At 43.2% G+C, this 6000-nt stretch overlaps 1 pseudogene; it reads left to right on the top strand.

Moving 5' to 3' along the window:
• The first annotated feature begins 875 nt into the window (after positions 1 to 875).
• LOC136174564 (large ribosomal subunit protein uL23 pseudogene) lies at positions 876 to 1396 on the top strand (annotated as a pseudogene).
• Positions 1397 to 6000: the final 4604 nt, after the last annotated feature.

The raw sequence follows: 6000 nt of genomic DNA, 5'->3' as shown, positions 1-6000 counted from the left end.
GTTACAGTCAGTTAAGATGAAAGGACATAGATTAAAATCAGCAATGATGAAAGGATATAGATTAAAATCAGCAATGGTAAAAGGCACATAGAACAGAGTATAAGTGAGGGAGACGAGGTAGAGCTTGAAGTTGTGCTCTCCCAATGGGGTCCTGCAGACATTCGTCACATGAAGTACTGCCAATCAGAAGTTCACTTGAGTCTTGATGTCCTGGGTTTTGGGGGGAGGTTGTTCACATAGGCGTGGCTGACTCCCTGGTAACTGATCTTAATTCCCTAAACCTTCGAGAGGTCAAGCTGTGTGGTCCAAAGCCCCCACCATAAATCACACTGTTAGCATTACTCACTGGTGTGGTCCAAGGCCTCGGTAAATAAAACCACTCTTAACAGGCAGGATATTCCAAGTGCTTAGACGTTATGGCTCTGAAGCCTGGATGCTAAGTCACTTCAGTTGTGTTCCATTCTTTGTGATCCTATGGACGGTAGCCCATCAGGCTCCACTGTCCATGGGATTGTCCAAGCAAGAATACTGGAGTGGGTTGTGATGTCCTCCTCCAGGGGATCTTCCCAACTCAGGGATGGATCAAACCTGCATCTCTTACATCTCTTGCATTACAGACAGATGCTTTATTGCTGAGCCACCAGGGAAGCCCCTGGAGCCTGGCGAAGGCCACACTTTTCTTTGGAATATACAACATTTGGACAACCTGAACCTGCCAATTTCATTCTGCACAATGCAAATCCACTGAATAAAAAATAATTCATGAATTTATACTGAAATGAATAAACAGATAGATGGGTTGATAAACAGGAGATAAGGAAAAGCTCCTTCTTATAGAAGAATAACTAATGATTATGAAAGAAAAGATGGCTTTTCATGAAGATGGCGCCGAAGGCGAAGAAGGAAGCCCCTGCCCCTCCTAAAGCTGAAGCCAAAGCAAAGGCTTTGAAGGCCAAGAAAGCAGTGTTGAAAGGTGTCCACAGCCACAAGAAAAAGAAGATCTGGACGTCACCCATCTTCCGGCGGCCCAAAACACTGCGGCTCAGGAGGCAGCCCAAATATCCTCGGAAGAGCGCCCCCAGGAGAAACAAACTTGACCACTATGCCATCATCAAATTCCCCCTCACCACCGAGTCAGCCATGAAGAAAATAGAAGACAACAACACACTGGTATTCATTGTGGATGTCAAGGCCAACAAGCACCAAATTAAACAGGCTGTGAAGAAGCTCTATGACATTGACATGGCTAAGGTCAATACTCTGATCAGGCCTGATGGAGAGAAGAAGGCATATGTTCGACTGGCTCCTGACTATGATGCTTTGGATGTTGCCAACAAAATTGGGATCATCTAAACTGAGTTCAGCTGGCTAATTCCAAATATAAAAGTTTTCACTATGAAAAAAAAAAAGAAAGAAAAGATGGATTTAGAAAAATCACAATTCAGAAACCATAATAATAATCACTTCAATCAAGAATCATCAGGTGGACTTCCCTGGTGGTCCAGTAGTTAAGACTGCATGCTTCCAAAGCAGGGGCACAGGTTTGATCCCTGGTTGGGAAAGTTCTGCATGCATGCCATGTGTCCAAATAAATAAAGGTCAACAAAATTGAATATATCACTTTAAAAAAATGACTGTAGAAGTGTGTGCATATGTGATTATATTTTTAAAAAGTCACCAGTGGATGCTATAGTGAGTTGATTGGCGGTTCCCCCAAAGATATGTCTGTCTCCTAATCCACAGAACATGTGAATGAGACCTTATTTGGGAAAAGGGTCTTTGGTGATGCCAATAAGTTAAGGATCTTGAGATGAGATCACGCTGGATTAACCAGGTGGGTCCTAAACCCAAAGACAAGTGTTCTTATAAAGGACGGAGGAGAAGACAGACATACAGAATGTGAAGACAGAGGCAGAAATTAGAATGAAGGGGCCAACCTAAGGAATGCTCTAGAAGCTGAAAGAGGCAAGGAAGAATTCTCCCCGAGAGCCTCCAGGGGAAGCACACAGCCCTGTAGACAGCATGATTTGGGGCTTCTGTCCTCCAGAATTGTGACACAAAAATTTTTATGGCTTTAAGCCACCCAGTTTGTGATAATAAGTTGCAGCTCTCATAGGAAACTAATAGGTACTAAAACCAGCGGTGAAGGAATGATGCTTTGGGAGTTTACAGTCTTAAAGTACCAACAAAATATTACTATAAAAGAAAATATAGACATCTTTAGTGGAGATAGGAGCCCCTCGTGGCTCAGATAGTAAAGATCTGCCTGTAGTGTGGGAGACCTGGGTTCGAACCCTGTGTTGAGAAGATAGCTTGGGGAAGGAAATGGCAACTCACTCCAGTATTCTTGCCTGCAGAATCCCATAGCAGGCTACAGTCCATGGGGTCGCCAAGAGCAACTTCACTTTCCCTTCACTTTTCACTTTAGTGGAGATGCCTGGCAGTGGCACTTTAACCAAGCTTCTTGGGTTCAGAAGTCAAATATAGCTGGTTTGAAGCTCCACTTGTATTAGCATCAATTTATATTAGTTTACAGGATTTGGGCAGTTAACTTCATTAAGCCTCAATTTCCTGTAAAATGGAAATAACAACCAATACCCACAGTGTAAGATTATTTTGAGGATTAAATAACTATAGTTATAGATATACTACAGTTTGTAGATAAACTATAAAAAGACCATAGCGCAGGACCCAGCACATTCATATTCAATACATATTGGCTACACTTTTTTTTCTTCCTCAGCAAAAGCAGCTGGACTTTATTGCAGGGGAGCTCCAGAGGAGCAGGGTAAGTGAGGGTCTCTGCATAACTCCATTGCAGGCCTGACAGGTCTTAGATCTGTCCGGAAGACGGGAGAGGATCTATTCCGCAGGTTGGACACCCAGGCCCCCTCTGGCTGGGGCCAAGGTAGGAAACAGCCTTTCCTGTTTTCTCCAGGGTCTCCAGCAGTGTCCACACTATGCTCAGAGGTGATGCAAACCTTCTTGTTGGGCAGGTCAATGTCAAACTGAACTCCTCCAAGCTTGCTGAGGATATGAGTGACAGCATTAGCGCAGGCTTCACAGGTCATGTCCACGGAGAACTCATGCTTTGTTGGAGCTGAAGAGGTGGCGGCAGTGGCATTGGTGACGGCTTCCTGGCTCTCCATATTGGTTATTCTGATGAAAGTAAAAGTGTAATTGTTAGTTGCTCAGTCGGGTCTGACTCTTTGTGACCCCATGGACTGTAGCCTGCCAGGCTCAGGCTCCTCTGTCCATAGAATTCTCCAGGCAAGGATACTGGAGTAGGTTGCCATTCTCTTCTCCAGGGGATCTTCTGCTATAATTTACAGAATGAGGTTTAAATTTCCTGTAACCTACTCAGGGAGATAAAAGATATCATTCAATGATCGACTTGATCAGACCATACCCCTATCTTTCCAGCCCATACTTAAAGTGGGCTCTAACCCCTGACCTCTTGGTCTCCAATTATGCAACCTGGCTTCTTCCAGACCCCTATCAGCTAAACTATAGTCACAGAGCTCAAGAGATCACCCAATTCATAGCTCAGACCCCTTCCTCTACCTGCAAAACTGATGATCAAGTAGGCTTCCTGAAGCTCTGCTCACTGGAAGGAATGTGACTCATCCCTGCCTTTCAGTGACACCTGTGGCTTCCAAAGAAGCAGGTATAAATGCAGCTTTTCTGACCCCATTGCGGTTTCCCTGGAGGGTAAGACAAGCAACAGAGATAGCAGCCAAAGATGGTTGATAGGATCTAAGCCTCAGAGAAAATTATAGTGGGACTTACTTCATTTCTGATTTTCTCCCCCCTTTTTTTCTGTGGGATCTTAGTTCCTTGGCAGGGGGTTGCGGCCATGAAGGAGAAGGCAATGGCACCCCACTCCAATACTCTTGCCCGGAAAATCCCATGGACGGAGGAACCTGGTGGGCTGCAGTCCATGGGGTCGAGAAGAGTCGGACACAACTGAGCTCTTCACTTTCACTTTTTTCTTTCATGCATTGGAGGAGGAAATGGCAACCCACTCCAGTGTTCTTGGTTGGAGAATCCCAGGGATGGCGGAGCCTGGTGGGCTGCCATCTATGGGGTCGCACAGTTGGACACTACTGAAGGGACTTAGCAGCAGCAGCAGCAGCGGCCATAAAAGTACCAAGTTCAAACCACTGAACCATCAGGGAACTCCATCATTTCTGATGTTGTAATTTAATTTCTGATGTTGACCTAAGAGAGTGAAATCAGTTCTCCCCAAGCAAAAACAGGATTATAGTTCCCCCTCCCTATGCCAGATAAAGAAAGGAAAAATGGAAGATTAAGGCCCTTCCCCTAATCAACCCAACTGCCACAAAACTTGACCTTCTTGTATCTTTCTAAATAATGGTTATCTTTTTGTAACGTTAGAATATATGGACTTACTGACTACATTTCAAATCTGTCAACCCCCAACACGGCATTTCTCCACAAGCTAAAAAAACAAGGCTGCCTTAGTGGAGACAGTTTCATTATTTCCTCCCTCAACTGAATTGCCTCTATTAACCTAAAACAATCTGAACCCTGGGCTTCAGTTTCCTCAACAGCAGAATGAAGGTGATGAACTACTCTAAGCTTCCTACCAGTTTAGATACATGGTGATTTTCTAATGGGATGGGAGGAAGCTGGGAAATGTGAGAAGAGTGTCCATGGACACTTTTCTTTGGTCATGCCTTGCAGCATGTGGGATATTAGTTCCCGGACCACGGATTGAACCCTTGTGCCCTGCATTGGGAGCACAAAGTCTTAACCACTGAGCCACCAGGTAAGTCCCTCATGGACAGTTTCTGAGACATCACTAACTTATAGACAATAAAACTCATAAGGAATTGAAGATGTGGATGGAAGAGGAGGAAAGACTTTTAGGCGTAGGATCTTAATTCATCTTGCAACCAAATTGCCTTTGTTTCCAGAAAAAGAGTATGGAAATGATTAAATGGAATTTCTGAATGGGCATTTAAAAAATTGTATTTGGATTTATTCATTCAATACATATGTATTTGGAGCCTAATGTCAGGTGTAGCACTAAGCACTGCGAATAGAAGGATGAATTAAACACAACTCCTTCCTTGAAGGAACTCATGATCTGTGAGAGAAAGGGCCAGATATACAATGAATCATAATGCCACAAGATAGTGTTCAATACGGTAAATGTTATAGGCACCATAGAGCAACTGAAAAGGAAGCAATTGGTTTTGCCTTGGAATGATGAGGAACTGTCATGAAAGACAGTTTCGTTGATCTGGATCTTAAATTCCACAGGCAAAAAGTGGAATGAATATTTTTATTTAAAACAAGAACAAGGCTCATTGTCTACTTTTGGTGCTGTGTCAGTCGCAAAGAGTTGGACACGACTGAGCGACTGAACTGAACTGAACTGAAATCAGACTTAAAGGGCTCCCAGTGGCTCAGTGGTAAAGAATCCACCTGCAATGCAAGAGACACAGGTTTGACCTCTGGGTCAGGAAAATCCCCTGCAGAAGGAAATGGCTACCCACTCCAGTATTCTTGCCTGGGAGAGCCCATGGACTGAAGAGCCTGGTGAGCTACAGTTCATGAGGGTGCAAAAGAGTTGGACAAGATTTACAGACTAAAGAACAACAGATCAGATTTAAACAGCTGGGTTGGGAATTATTTGAAAGATAACATGAAAAGTTTGCAGTGTTGGGAGTATGTTTTCAGTAGGGAAGACGACATTCTTCAGGTAATATCATTAATTTTACCAAAAAGACTTTGTGATGTTTTATGATGTTATTTGTAGACATGTTGCAACATCAGAAACACTTGCATTGACTTAAAGGTAAACTAAATTTCACTTCATGGGCAAAGGAACATCACATACGGTGACAGAGTAATATTATTTTTAAAATACTAAAATTTTCCCTTAATATTTTTTCTCTGATTTATGTGACATAAACAAACTACATAATGGTGTGAGGGACTATAAAGGTTTTATTGCCACTTGTTTGGTAT

This window comes from Muntiacus reevesi, chromosome 9 (assembly GCF_963930625.1).
Source record: "Muntiacus reevesi chromosome 9, mMunRee1.1, whole genome shotgun sequence".
In the NCBI taxonomy this organism is placed as follows: Eukaryota; Metazoa; Chordata; class Mammalia; order Artiodactyla; family Cervidae; genus Muntiacus; species Muntiacus reevesi.
This window is presented reverse-complemented; position numbering and strand designations above follow the sequence as displayed.